Source organism: Triturus cristatus, chromosome 5_1 (assembly GCF_964204655.1).
Source record: "Triturus cristatus chromosome 5_1, aTriCri1.1, whole genome shotgun sequence".
NCBI classification, from domain to species: domain Eukaryota; kingdom Metazoa; phylum Chordata; class Amphibia; order Caudata; family Salamandridae; genus Triturus; species Triturus cristatus.
The window spans coordinates 731,985,116-731,997,893 of NC_140587.1; positions in this window are offsets into that span (position 1 = coordinate 731,985,116).

A 12,778-nucleotide genomic window follows, 5' to 3' on the forward strand; every position below is an offset into this window, starting at 1 on the left:
GACTCACTGCAGCTTGAGAGCACACACCAACAACTGCACCCATCCACCTTAACATATACACCTTCACACAACCTCCTTCACACATACCCCCTCTTCACATTCAGACCCACACCGTCACATTCAGACCCACACACCCACAACAATCCACAACCTCACCCCACACCATGCCTACAGACAGAAATCCAAAGTTCACAAGGGAGGAGCTGGAGATCCTTGTCAATGAAGTCATCAGAGTCGAGCCACAGCTGTTTGGAACATTGGTCAGACAGACCAGCATAGCTGAAAAATCACGCCTGTGGCAGAGGATCGTCGATAGGGTGAATGCTATTGCACCCATCAGAAGGACCAGGAATGAATGCCAAGCCAGGTGGTATGATCTGCGGAGGGCGGTCAAGCGCAAAATAAATGATGACTACGCCCAGAGCAACATCACTGGAGGTGGTGGGCCCTGCAGACCAGTACATTTCCATCCCTGGGAGGAGAAGGTGATGGCCCTGCTTCCGCCAGTGGGAGTACATGGACTGCAAGGAGTTCCAGAGCCTGGTGAGTACACAAACAACTTAGGTAACATGGGGGTAATGGCATCCACACGCCAACTACACCAAATGCACGCAACTACTCCCAAGCCCTCACCGGCCAGAACCACAGTCAAGAATAACGCTAATGCCACTAACATGTGTATTCCCCATTGGGAAAGCAAGGCCATGCTATGTCCCATGCTACACGAAGCAGCAACCCAAGAATGGATGTCCGGTATGCTGGGAGGGTGAGTGGCACAAAACACATTGTTGAACTCCAAATCAGACACAGTTGCCCTCCTCCCATATGGCCCAGGTAGATACCCATGCACCATGCGCAATGCACAGGGATTGGGAAAGTACTGACAAGATAGCTCACAATCGGCCCGGGTGTAGGCAGCACAAGGCCCTCCTGTGACCAGTGCAAAAACAAACACCAAGACAACAAGGTCAGATGTCTGGGACAGGAACTCACACTCACTGTCATGGCAGCATGCTCCATGGGGGGACAGATACATCACCTGGGAGCCCCAGTGCTAAATCACACTACACCCACCAGCAGGCCCTGTCACACACACCCCTTACACAAGCAAATACCCGCGGGACAGCCAATGGGTTTACCCACTGTCACAATGGACATGTAACACAACAACACCAATACATAGACGAAGAAGCATCCAAGCCAAAAATCTACATGTCAAAGACTCAGGAGAAAATATCAATCTGTCCCCCACAACATACCCATCCACAAGTGAACATTGAGGAGAATGCTAGGCACATACAACTACCTGGAGGAACAGTGCCAACTTGAATGTGTATGAAACATGCATGTTGCATGAAACAGCATTAACATTGTCTGTCTCTCACACACAGGGCAACGTGATGAATCTACCCCCAACAATGGGGGTGAAGATTCATAGTCCCTGGCCCGGGAGGAACCTGATCCCACCGGCAGCGACGCCTCTCAACACTCCGCGGATGACCCAGACCGACCTGGACCCTCTGGTGTCCAAGCCCCTGCAGAACCTGGTTCAAGACCATCTGTGCCAACCACCACCCCCATTCCTGCCACATCCCAGGAGACACCGAGGAGCCCTGCCTGCAGTGAAAAACTGAGCCAGTCTGACCAGGAGGGACAAGGAGTGCTGGGCACCCAGGAGGAGGCAGACAACACCGCCACTGCCATCCCACAGGGGTCCCGTAGACCTGATGTGCCCACAACGGCAGGCAAGGTTCGTGTGGGCAGGGGTGGTGGGAATGGAGGCAGGCGGAGGCGAGAACCTGACCAGCCAGCTGAAGGGACCGGTATGTCACACATACACAACATCATGGATGCATACCGGCGTGACACCAGGGAGTTCAGCCAGGTATGGTGACCCTCACAGAGATCAAGAACTAGCAGGCCGAGCAACACGCCAGTCAACAAGAACAGCAAGGACGGATGGAGGCAAGACTGGTTGAGCTCCTGGTGGTGCAAAGGGACATAAGCCATTCACTCCGTCGGATCGCCGACAACATGGGCAACCCTCCCTGTGCCACCAGGCGAAGACCACCACCAGCCACAGGGAGGGAGGAGGAGGAGGATTCGACCGATGGAGTGTCCCAAGCATTGTCAAGGCCTGCATCTGAGGGTCCCCCGAGGAAGGTGGGTCATCCACGGAAAAGACCGTGAGAGGCAGCGGAACATCCACATCTCCCAGGTCACCTGGCCTGGCACCTGGCCTTCATGTGCGACAGCATCACCTCATTGACTGACATCATCTGCCACATGGACCTGCTGGTCCCAGTCTGACTAATGATACCAAACACTGTGGTCTGGACTCTGATGACTTCAAATGGCAAGGATCCCATCTCCCCCTATGCACTTTGGATTCTATGGTCCCTGCATTGCACCTTTTTTAAGTACACAAATCATGCCACAGAGCTATAATTAAATAATTAATACGTGAAATTTTATGTTGCAGTCATTTAGCATGAGTCCACAACATACGTGTGGGGATATGTCAAAGTATGCCTGAGTGTGGAACTAACTTCAGCCATCCATAAACTTGGATCTGAGTCTGGTTGAGGACACACATGTGTCTCAATGTATCACCAAAAACAGACATGGAGCCCAATACTCACCCGTGATGGCCTCAAGCTGCTGAGGGGGGGCTTGCAATACTGCTCAGACAGACCAATTTGGAAGAGTATCATGAAGGTGTAGAGGTCATGGGTCATGTTGATGTGCCCGGGGAGGGAGTCCCAGGTCTGTTTGGTGAGGTGGGAGAACTATCTCCTGCATGCAGTTTTTATGTGGATGTGATGAATGGTGGCCAGGGCAAGGTGGGCTGCATGGAGTTGGGCCAACGGGGTGTTGGATGGCAGACGTCCAAGGTTTGTTTTGGGTCTGGGGTTGTGGACTACCTCCTGAGTGTGGTCGAGGAGTCTGAAGGTGATCCTGCAGCAGACAGTGAGCCATTGTAGCTATCTCAGGTGGACGGTGATGTGGCTGGGGCTGGGAATGTTGAAGATGAGGTGTGCAGATGCACCTTGGATGTGGACAACTTCTCCTGCAGTTTTGCTGTTGTTCTACATAGAGGCAGGTGCTGTAGTTGAGCCGGCTGGTGTCGAGGACCTGGGGGACGGTCTGTCTTGCCTTGTAGTGGATCTATCTGTGGATCATTTGCAACCTGCGGAGGGTGTTGCAGCATGAGGTGCAGATGGTGGTGAATTGCATGGTAATTGTGAGCAATGGGTCCATGATGAACACCAGCTTGCGCGCGTGGCCACTGGGTGCTGGTGCGGTGCCCAGACCAGTGGGACACAAGGAGTTGACCCAGCCGTAAGGGGACAATCCTCAGATGATGACCTCAGTCCTGTCCAAGTCCATCCTCAGGTGGCTGATGTTCAGCCATTCGTCAACGGATCTCATGCCTTCTTGAAGTTTGGATCTGGCAATGGCTGGCTCTTTGGTGAGTTTGAGGAGCAGCTGGGTGTCAATGGCATACGAGATGATGATGAGGTCGTGTGCGCATGTGATGGTGGAGAGGGGGGTCATGGAGACATTGAATATCGTCACGCTGAGAGAAGAGCCCTGGGGCATGTGCCACATGACCCCAGTGTACTACATGCTTCAGGGTGGAGGCAGACTCCCTGGGCCTTGCTGGTGAGCTACTTTCTGATTTAATCCTGGGCCGTCCTCTGGATACCAGTGTTGGAGATGTGTGAGCTGAGAGTGTGGTAGCACATGGTGTACAATGCCGTTGAGAGGTCAAGGGGGGTGGGCTCACCATTGTTGAGCAGGGCAAAGTTGTCGTTGGTGGTGGCAATGATGACGGTTGTAGTGGTGTGATTACTGTGGAAGATGGTCTGGTGCCGGTTGCCTGGAGATGGCTGCGTGGAGGAAATTTGTCAGTTGCTTGTTGAGTGTCTTCCTGATGACATTTGCTGGGTAGGGAAGCAGGGTGATGTACCAGGAGATCCTGCGGTACTGCCGTCCGTTGTTTAAGAAGGGCCTGGGTCTCTGCATGCCTCCTGCACCCATGGAATGTGGCTAACTCAAAGGAGACATTTATGACGCGCTGGACGTGGGCTTCAAGGATGGGGAATGATGTGCTTGAGATATTGTGTGGGAAGGGGCCTGATGGAGAGCCAGAGTGGATGGTGCACATGAGCCAGGTGGTGTACTTGCTGCTGACGGGAGTCCAGAACCTGAGGGGGGTTTGTCCTGCGGATAATAGTGCTGTCTGCCTCTGTGTGCCAAGGCTGTTGTGTATGGCCATGAGCTAGCAGTGCTATAAAGTTGCAAGGGATGTGATCTGCCTTGCAAGGGTGGGGTGTCTTGGATGGAGATCTGCTGTCAGTTCACTCACAATGCTGATGAGCTCCTTGATGTCGTGTGTTTTGGTGTCTCGGCACTATCTGAAGACATCCACTTGTCCTTGCTGATGATATGGTGATGTCTGTGTGTGGTCTTTTCCAGGCCTGTAAGGTAAATGATGGCTCTTTGTGTTGCTAGGTTTGCACAAGAGTCCGGCTAGGTCTGTAGGAGTCCAGTAGGTCTGCCTTGTCCCAGGTGCCTTAACTGTTGTTGTGCTTCACAGGAAAGTCCTTCAATGTGGCAAGATTGTTGGATCAGTTGGTGATCCAGTGCGTGAGGTTTCAGCGTGTTGTGGTGGTGTTGTTTTGAGTGTCCCACACAGCTTGTCTGTGGTGACTTACATCAAGCATCTTTGGGGTATCGTTAGCGGGGTGTGGGGCAGTGTGTTGCTTGTCGGAGACGTGGATTAAAATGTTGATGGACCAATGATGGATGGTAGTGGGGTTCTCCTCCAGCCCGAAGTGACTGGCCCCCAGCCACATGTAGCCTGTGGAGGTGAGGGCGTGCGTGCAGATGTACGTGTTGATGGCTTAGCGGAATTGTGGATGTAGGCCTGGAGATCTGTAGATGAGTGTTACTCTGAGGGTTGCCAGGGAGTTGCTGCAAACCCGGATTTGTGACTCTGAGGGTGTACTTGTGAATAAATTGCAATTCATCCTCCGGGATTGTTGGTGCCGTCCCTGCGGGGGATCTTGTATCCATCTGAGATGGCAATGAAGAAGTTGTGTGCTGAGGATGCTTATGTCCAGGTTACTGTCATGAAGGTGATGTGTGGGGCTGTTGTGTTGAGGAGGTAACAGAGTCCAATGGCGTGCTGATGGACGGAGCGGGTGTGGAGTAGGAGGCACATGACCGGGTTGTCCTGACAGGGTCTGGTAGGCTGGGCACCGCTGTGTAGGCAGTTGGAGTTGCACACTCAGCATGCAAAGGTGCCGTGTGTGCGCTTAGGGGTTGCCTGATAGCAGGCGGATGATTGTCTTGAGGACATTGCTTGGAGGTTGGCTGCAGCATGAGCCTGTTGTGTGATGTGGGTCATGCAAAGACCAGAGGCTCATGCACTGTGCACGTTGCAGGCGCAGACGGTCCTGCCTTTGGCATCACGTTGGCGCTACAGTGGGAACGAAAAGCTGCTGGCTGCATTTAGAATGGGTGGAGGGGGAAGGGCTGAGCATTTTGGAGGCGTGTGGGTTGCAGAATCAGGGCACTCAGTGGGACGGTGCCACAGGTGAGGCAGCAGCAGGTGGAAGGGGTGAGAAATTAGACAAAAAGTAGCACACAAAGACAAGGAGGTCAGAAAGGTACAGTGCAACAGGTGTATGTAAAGGAAGGAGTGTCAGGTTACTCATGGGTCACTACGAGAAAATGTATGAACAATCACCAAAAATGACGGCCACAGGGTCAGGCAACAAAATGCGGAGCTGCGCACAGGAGACACACCATCAGCATGCGTTCACGTCCCGTTGTGGGGAGCAACCTGCACAAATACATACACAACCAGGGACTTCATGCACAATAGATATTATTAGCTATGAAGAACTGCATGCATGTTGCCGAAGTACACATACACATATGCTCAATATTTGACAAGTATGCCATAGATGACGCATGCAAACTGGCAAGAGAGCTGCAGTGACAGAGATGAGGCACTTTGGATTGTGCTGAACACCTTTATTCCACATACACACACAAAGGGAAATGCATCCATGTGAACAGACTCACAGGTCAGTTGACAGAACATGTGGGACATACGCTGGACCCTCCCTTCACTACACTGATGATGTCAATCCCAATGAACTGGCACACAAGTTAAGGGGATGAACCAAACACATCCTGCTGCACACGGAGAGGCTGCAATCCCCATAGAGCCTTTTGTTGTGATGTCCAACACTATGTCCACCCGTAGCATCCGCAATGTTTCAGAGGCAAGGTTTACACACATTGATGCCTTCATCAGACGCCACACTCCACTACAGATGACTGTCAAGAAGGGTGACTATCATGTCATGGGAGTGATGCTACATGTTATATGCTCCATGGTGAGAAGACATGTATGCATGGTACCACAACATGCACAGAAGCAGGCCCACACATTCCCAACCTGTACTACCACCAAAAAGCCTTGCTGTAATCCTTACCCAAACTGATATTTCCACATGTCCATGCATGTAACGCTGATTCAGCACACGTTGCAATCCTCATGAGGAATAGCAGGAGGACAACAATGACACGAACAGACAACAGGCACAAAAACCTGGGAATGACAGACACACAAGAAGTCACCTAAAACAATTCTCGCGGCACGCATGGGCATTTACAAAACATGAACAATGTTGGACACATGTAAATTTCAATGAAAGTCTCTCCGCAAACTGAGTGGCATGACATCATCACTAGAGTGACACATCAGAACACACATCAAAGTCACTTTGCATTCAGTCAGCTGGACACACACATTGCAACACATGCCACTCAATTCTACAAGCTTGCACACTCATACCCAGTGACTCACCATTATGAGAAGAAGTTGCGTATGAGCTGACTCCGGATATCATCCTCCTCCTCCTCCTCATCACTAACCTTGTGAGCAAGCCCTTGATCCTCCACGGGTGGATGTTCCTGCTCATCCGGATCCAGGATGAGTGGCACTGCCTTCTCAACTGCCCTGTTGTGCAGCATGTAGCACACGAGGAAGATTCGGCAGACCTCCTCCGGGGCATAAGGGAGGGACCCGCCTGTCTTGTCCAGGCACCGGAATCGGCTCTTCAGGAGTCCAAATGTCCTCTCAATCACTCGCCTGGTCTGCCCGTGTGCATTGTTGTACCGGTGATCTGCATCTGTTCTTGGGTTGGGGAGAGGTGTCAGCAGCCATGGCATGTTGGGATATCCAGAGTCCCCTACATGGACACAGCATGTAAATAAGTGGGTCAGGAGATGCCGTAAGAGCCAAAGATACCGCAACACACAGGGCAAACTGAGTATACCCACCAACAAGACATGCTCGTTCGTTGTGCAGCTGCAGCATCATTTGTGGCACCCTGCTATGTCTCATGATGTAGGCATCGTGTGCTGATCCTGGAAAAAGTGCACTGACATGGCAAATCAGCATGTTAGCAAGACACACCACAAGGGCATTTATCGAGTGGTAATGTTTACTATTGCGATAGGCTTGTTCCTGTGCCTGTGGTGGTACCAAAGCAACATGTGTACCATCAATGGACCCAATTACATGGGGCATCCCTCCCAGGGCATAGAAATCACCCTTCACATCTGTCAACTTCTCAGGAGTAGGAAATTGGATGAATTCATCAAGGTGCTCCAACATGGCTGCTAAAACATCACGCAGGACACGGCTGAACATTGTCTGTGACATCCCACCAACATCAGCTATGGTCAATTGAAATGTACCTGTGGCAAAAAAATGTAGGGCTGCCATCACCTTCATCTTAGGGGTCAGCGCAGTAGGATACCTGTGTCGCGGTTGGAGGTGTGGTGCCAGCCTGTCGGTCAAGTCCTCAATCAACTGTTGAGTGAATCTGTAACGTCGGATGCAGGCACGTTACCTCATGGCAGCCAAGTCTGGCATTGTTCTTGGGACAGGCGGTGCCCTGCAAGACATTGTTAGTAATCATTAAGATTGAGAGTCTGCCAACATCAATGTTAATGAACATAGCACATGCTATACTGCTACTACACATCAGGTAACTATGGAGTCTGGTGTGTGCAATACATCAAGGACACATATGCCACCTTGCTGGCACTCCTACGAAAAGCCAGATACACCTGTTGATTGTCAAGTCTACATGACAGGCCCTGAAATGAGCTGGGGGCAAGACTGAGTGTACAGCCAGAGATATCACTGGAGTGACACACATCCACATAGCTGCATTGGAAGGATGTCATCTCATCCAGACAGTTGACTGCAAGGCACACGCACAGGTCACATGGAATGTCAAATATACATATGATACACATTGCGATGAAGGGGTACACGTGACAACAATTAAACACAGCCATTGAGACGACGCAGACATGTATGCCTGGGAAAATATGATGTCCGATGCACACAGACCCTACAGCCGTGGGAATCCACATGTGGCATGGTGTGCGTAGATGTGTTCCATGCCAATCTCCACACAGACCCATGTTTGATGCACCAACAGCAGATGCAGTTGACGGAACACTGACATCAAGCTCATGGGAACACATGACACACACCTGACATAGTCACAAAGGGGCACGCTGATCGTGACATGTCAGTTGATAGAGTGTCCCTGTCCCTGGCATCAGGAGACAGGTGCAGGTATTGATGACTTTGCCATCCCACTGCTGCTGTGCATGACACAGTTGGACTACAGACACATATGTGGCAAGTGTCAAGGTGATGTGTGCCACATAGTGCCCCATCACACATGACATGTGTCCACAGGTCATCACACATCAATTGTGCAACTAGATGAGATGACCTGTGCAATATCACTGGCTGCCACACCTAGGGCCTGCACATGACAGTATGCAATGACAAGTACTTGATGGAAATCCTTCTGCGACTCGTAGCCCTCCATTCCTGGCATGTGTGTGCCTGTATTACCATTGTAAGCGTGTGAAATGCATACCTCTACGTGTGAACTAGTGCGTACCACTACGTGTCAAACGCACTGTACTACTAGTGCTTACCCGTACATGTGGACTAGTGCATACCCGTACGTGTTAAACACACTTTACTACTAGTGCGTACCCGTACGTGTGAACTAGTGCGTACCCGTACGTGTCAAACGCACTTTACTACTAGTGCGTACACATACGTGTGAACTAGTGCGTACCCGTACATGTCAAACGCACTGTACTACTAGTGCGTACCCGTACGTGTCAAACGCACTATACTACTAGTGCGTATCTGTACGTGTGAACTAGTGCGTACCCGTACATGTCAAACGCACTATACTACTAGTGCATACCCATACGTGTGGACTAGTGCGTACCCGTACGTGTCAAACACACTATACTACTAGTGCGTACCCGTACGTGTCAAATGCACTATACTACTAGTGCATACCCGTACGTGTGGACTAGTGCGTAACGCACTATACTACTAGTGCGTACCCGTACGTGTCAAACGCACTATACTACTAGTGCATACCCGCATGTGTCAAACGCACTATACTACTAGTGCGTACCCGTACTTGTGGACTAGTGCGTACCCGTACGTGTCAAACGCACTGTACTACTAGTGCGTACCCGTACGTGTCAAATGCACTATACTACTAGTGCATACCCGTACGTGTGGACTAGTGCGTACCCGTACATGTCAAACACACTATACTACTGGTGCGTACCCGTACGTGTCAAACGCACTGTACTACTAGTGCGTACCCGTACGTGTGGACTAGTGCGTACCCATACGTGTTAAACGCTCTTTACTACTAGTGCGTACCGTACGTGTGAACTAGTGCGTACCCGTACGTGTCAAACGCACTTTACTACTAGTGCGTACCCATACGTGTGAACTAGTGCGTACCCGTACATGTCAAACGCACTGTACTACTAGTGCGTACCCGTACGTGTCAAACACACTATACTACTAGTGCGTATCCGTACGTGTGAACTAGTGCGTACCCGTACATGTCAAACACACTATACTACTAGTGCATACCCATACGTGTGGACTAGTGCATACCCGTACATGTCAAATGCACTATACTACTAGTGCATACCCGTACGTGTCAAACGCACTATACTACTAGTGCATACCCGTATGTGTGGACTAGTGCGTAACACACTATACTACTAGTGCGTACCCGTACATGTCAAACGCACTATACTACTAGTGCGTACCCGCATGTGTCAAACGTACTATACTACTAGTGCGTACCCATACGTGTGGACTAGTGCGTACCCGTACGTGTCAAACGCACTGTACTACTAGTGCGTACCCGTACGTGTCCAACGCACTATACTACTAGTGCGTACCCGTACGTGTGGACTAGTGCGTACCCGTATATGTCAAATGCACTATACTACTAGTGCGTACCCGTACGTGTCAACCACACTGTACTACTAGTGCGTACCTCTACGTGTGGACTAGTGAGTACCTGTACGTGTCAAACGCACTATACTACTAGTGCGTACCCATACGTGTGGACTAGTGCGTACCCGTATGTGTCAAACGCACTGTACAACTGGTGCCGTAGGGGTACATGTGAAATGCACCGTACCTGTGTGTGGATTTCAAAATTACATAGGGGACACATAAGGGACAAGTATTAGGCCCTAAATGCATGTCGAAGTGTCGATCATGTGTCCTGGAACAGTCAGTTGGCCACAAAATACAATGTTACTAAGTGGTTGTTGACTTGACATGATGCTCAAAATTTGAACGATGCGAATGCTTTCATTGGTGAATGTTTAAAGGGATTAGAGTAAACGTATGATGCTAATGAGTCTGACCAATCACTATGTACTCCTCAAAATGAATGCCCCTCAGCAAGACAGATATCAGGCAGCCAGAACCCATGAGAGGGCACTTGCCTGCACAACTTTCCAGTCGACCACACTGCTGCTGTCTCTGCTTCCTCTGGACCATGTCACGTACTGTGGAGAGGGCCCAGCCATTCACCCAGGAGGAGAATGAGGCCTTGCTGGATGTCCTCCTCCCACAGTACACCAAGCTGTATGGGAGACCAGGGGAGCAGGTGAGTGCTGAGTTCACTACCTTTGCCTATGCACCTGTTGTGTGACTGTCAATATTGTGTCCAGGTGGGACAGACATACAATGTTGTTTAGAGTGGGTCCCAGGGGAGGGACATGCTGATGTCTCTCATGCAGAGCATGATGTAGTTCCTGTGTGCACTCCTCACTTGCATTGTGCTGACTGTGACTTTCACTGCATAGTGCATTACACATTCAGCCTGGCAAATCCTTGGTGGCTTTTTTTCCTATTGTCCTGAGGTGATTCAGTGGTCCCCCCGGTGTGACAGGTGACTGTACCCACAGATGTGTATGAGTTGAGTGGACCTGTGGTGAGAGTGTCCAAATGATGTGACCGACCTCATGGACATTGATGTGTGTGATCTGGAAAAACATTGTCAGGGCCGTGAGATCTGAGGGGGAGCATAGTCGCCAGCTGTCGCAGGTCCGCAAGAGGTGGCAGGACATCCTGTGCTGGACCCGGCGGATCGCCTGGGTCCAGCTGGGGCTCGACAGTCCTCGCCCCCACGGCGGCCGGATACGCCTGACCCCCCACATGAGACGTGTCCTGGCGGTGGTCTTCCCTGAGCTCAATAGCCAGTTACAGGAGAGACTGCAGCAAGGAGGGGGTAGGTACATGGCTGTTTGTCGTGTTATGTGTCGCCAGCTTTTGGAAGTGCTCTGTAGCCTGGATACACTCCCAGAGTTTATATGTGCAGTGCATATTCTGTTCCCCAATGTCACCTGGTGCTCTTTTTCATCCCTTCCCCTCCTTGACATGTGTCCCCTGGTCTCTGTGTAATCACATTTGCACATGGTCATCTAGGGTGCCAGTATATCTAAGTGCACATTGCTTTCTGCATCATGTGGGAGGGTGGTCTGTGACTTGTGTTGGTACTTTGCCTGTGCCATGACCTGTTCACTATGTTGGGGGTCCATATTTGTTGTTACTGATGATGATTCTCAACATAGGAGTGTGAGCTTTCAAATGAACACCCTTGCAGCATGCATGACCAATGTTGTGGCCTCAGACATGATGCGCATGAGTGGGAGATATGCATAGTGCCATGACGGTTGAACATGGTACAGTCAGCTCATTCCAGGACCACGGAGCAGTGTGCCCACTACAGTCCCCTGAGACACCCTGGCCTCCTAATCAAGTGTGTCATCCAACACTGTGCACATTCTCTGTGGGTTCAGCATAGGTCTGCCTCTGTGGCATTGTTCCCTGGCCTAGTTAGTATTTTGCAAATGTGTGCTACATGTTTCCACTGGACAGGGATACACCATTTTGCTTGTGCATACTCACACTGGGCAGTGCCTGTGTGGCTATTCACAACAATCTGTTGATGGTTGTTTGTCACAAATATGTGTTGCCAGCCCCGCGAGGTGATGTTCTGTAAATGAAGCTATTTTTCCAGCACAGTTATTGTAACCCTGAATAAGAGGTGTCACTTCCTGATCTGTATCAATCACATTGACTCAGGTATGGGTTGGGGTGTGCAGGAGAGGCATACATGTGCAACCCTGATTTTTCATTGCCAGGTCGGACTTGTGTGTGAGAATTGGCTGTACAAAGAATCACCGTGCAGTGCCCCTGTGATGCTGGCCAGTGCTTAATGTTCGTGCTTTGCAGCCTGTGTCAGTATTTTAAACACATGATTCTTGCTCATACATTATTTGCACCTGTGTGGGGTTCAGATGCAACACATTT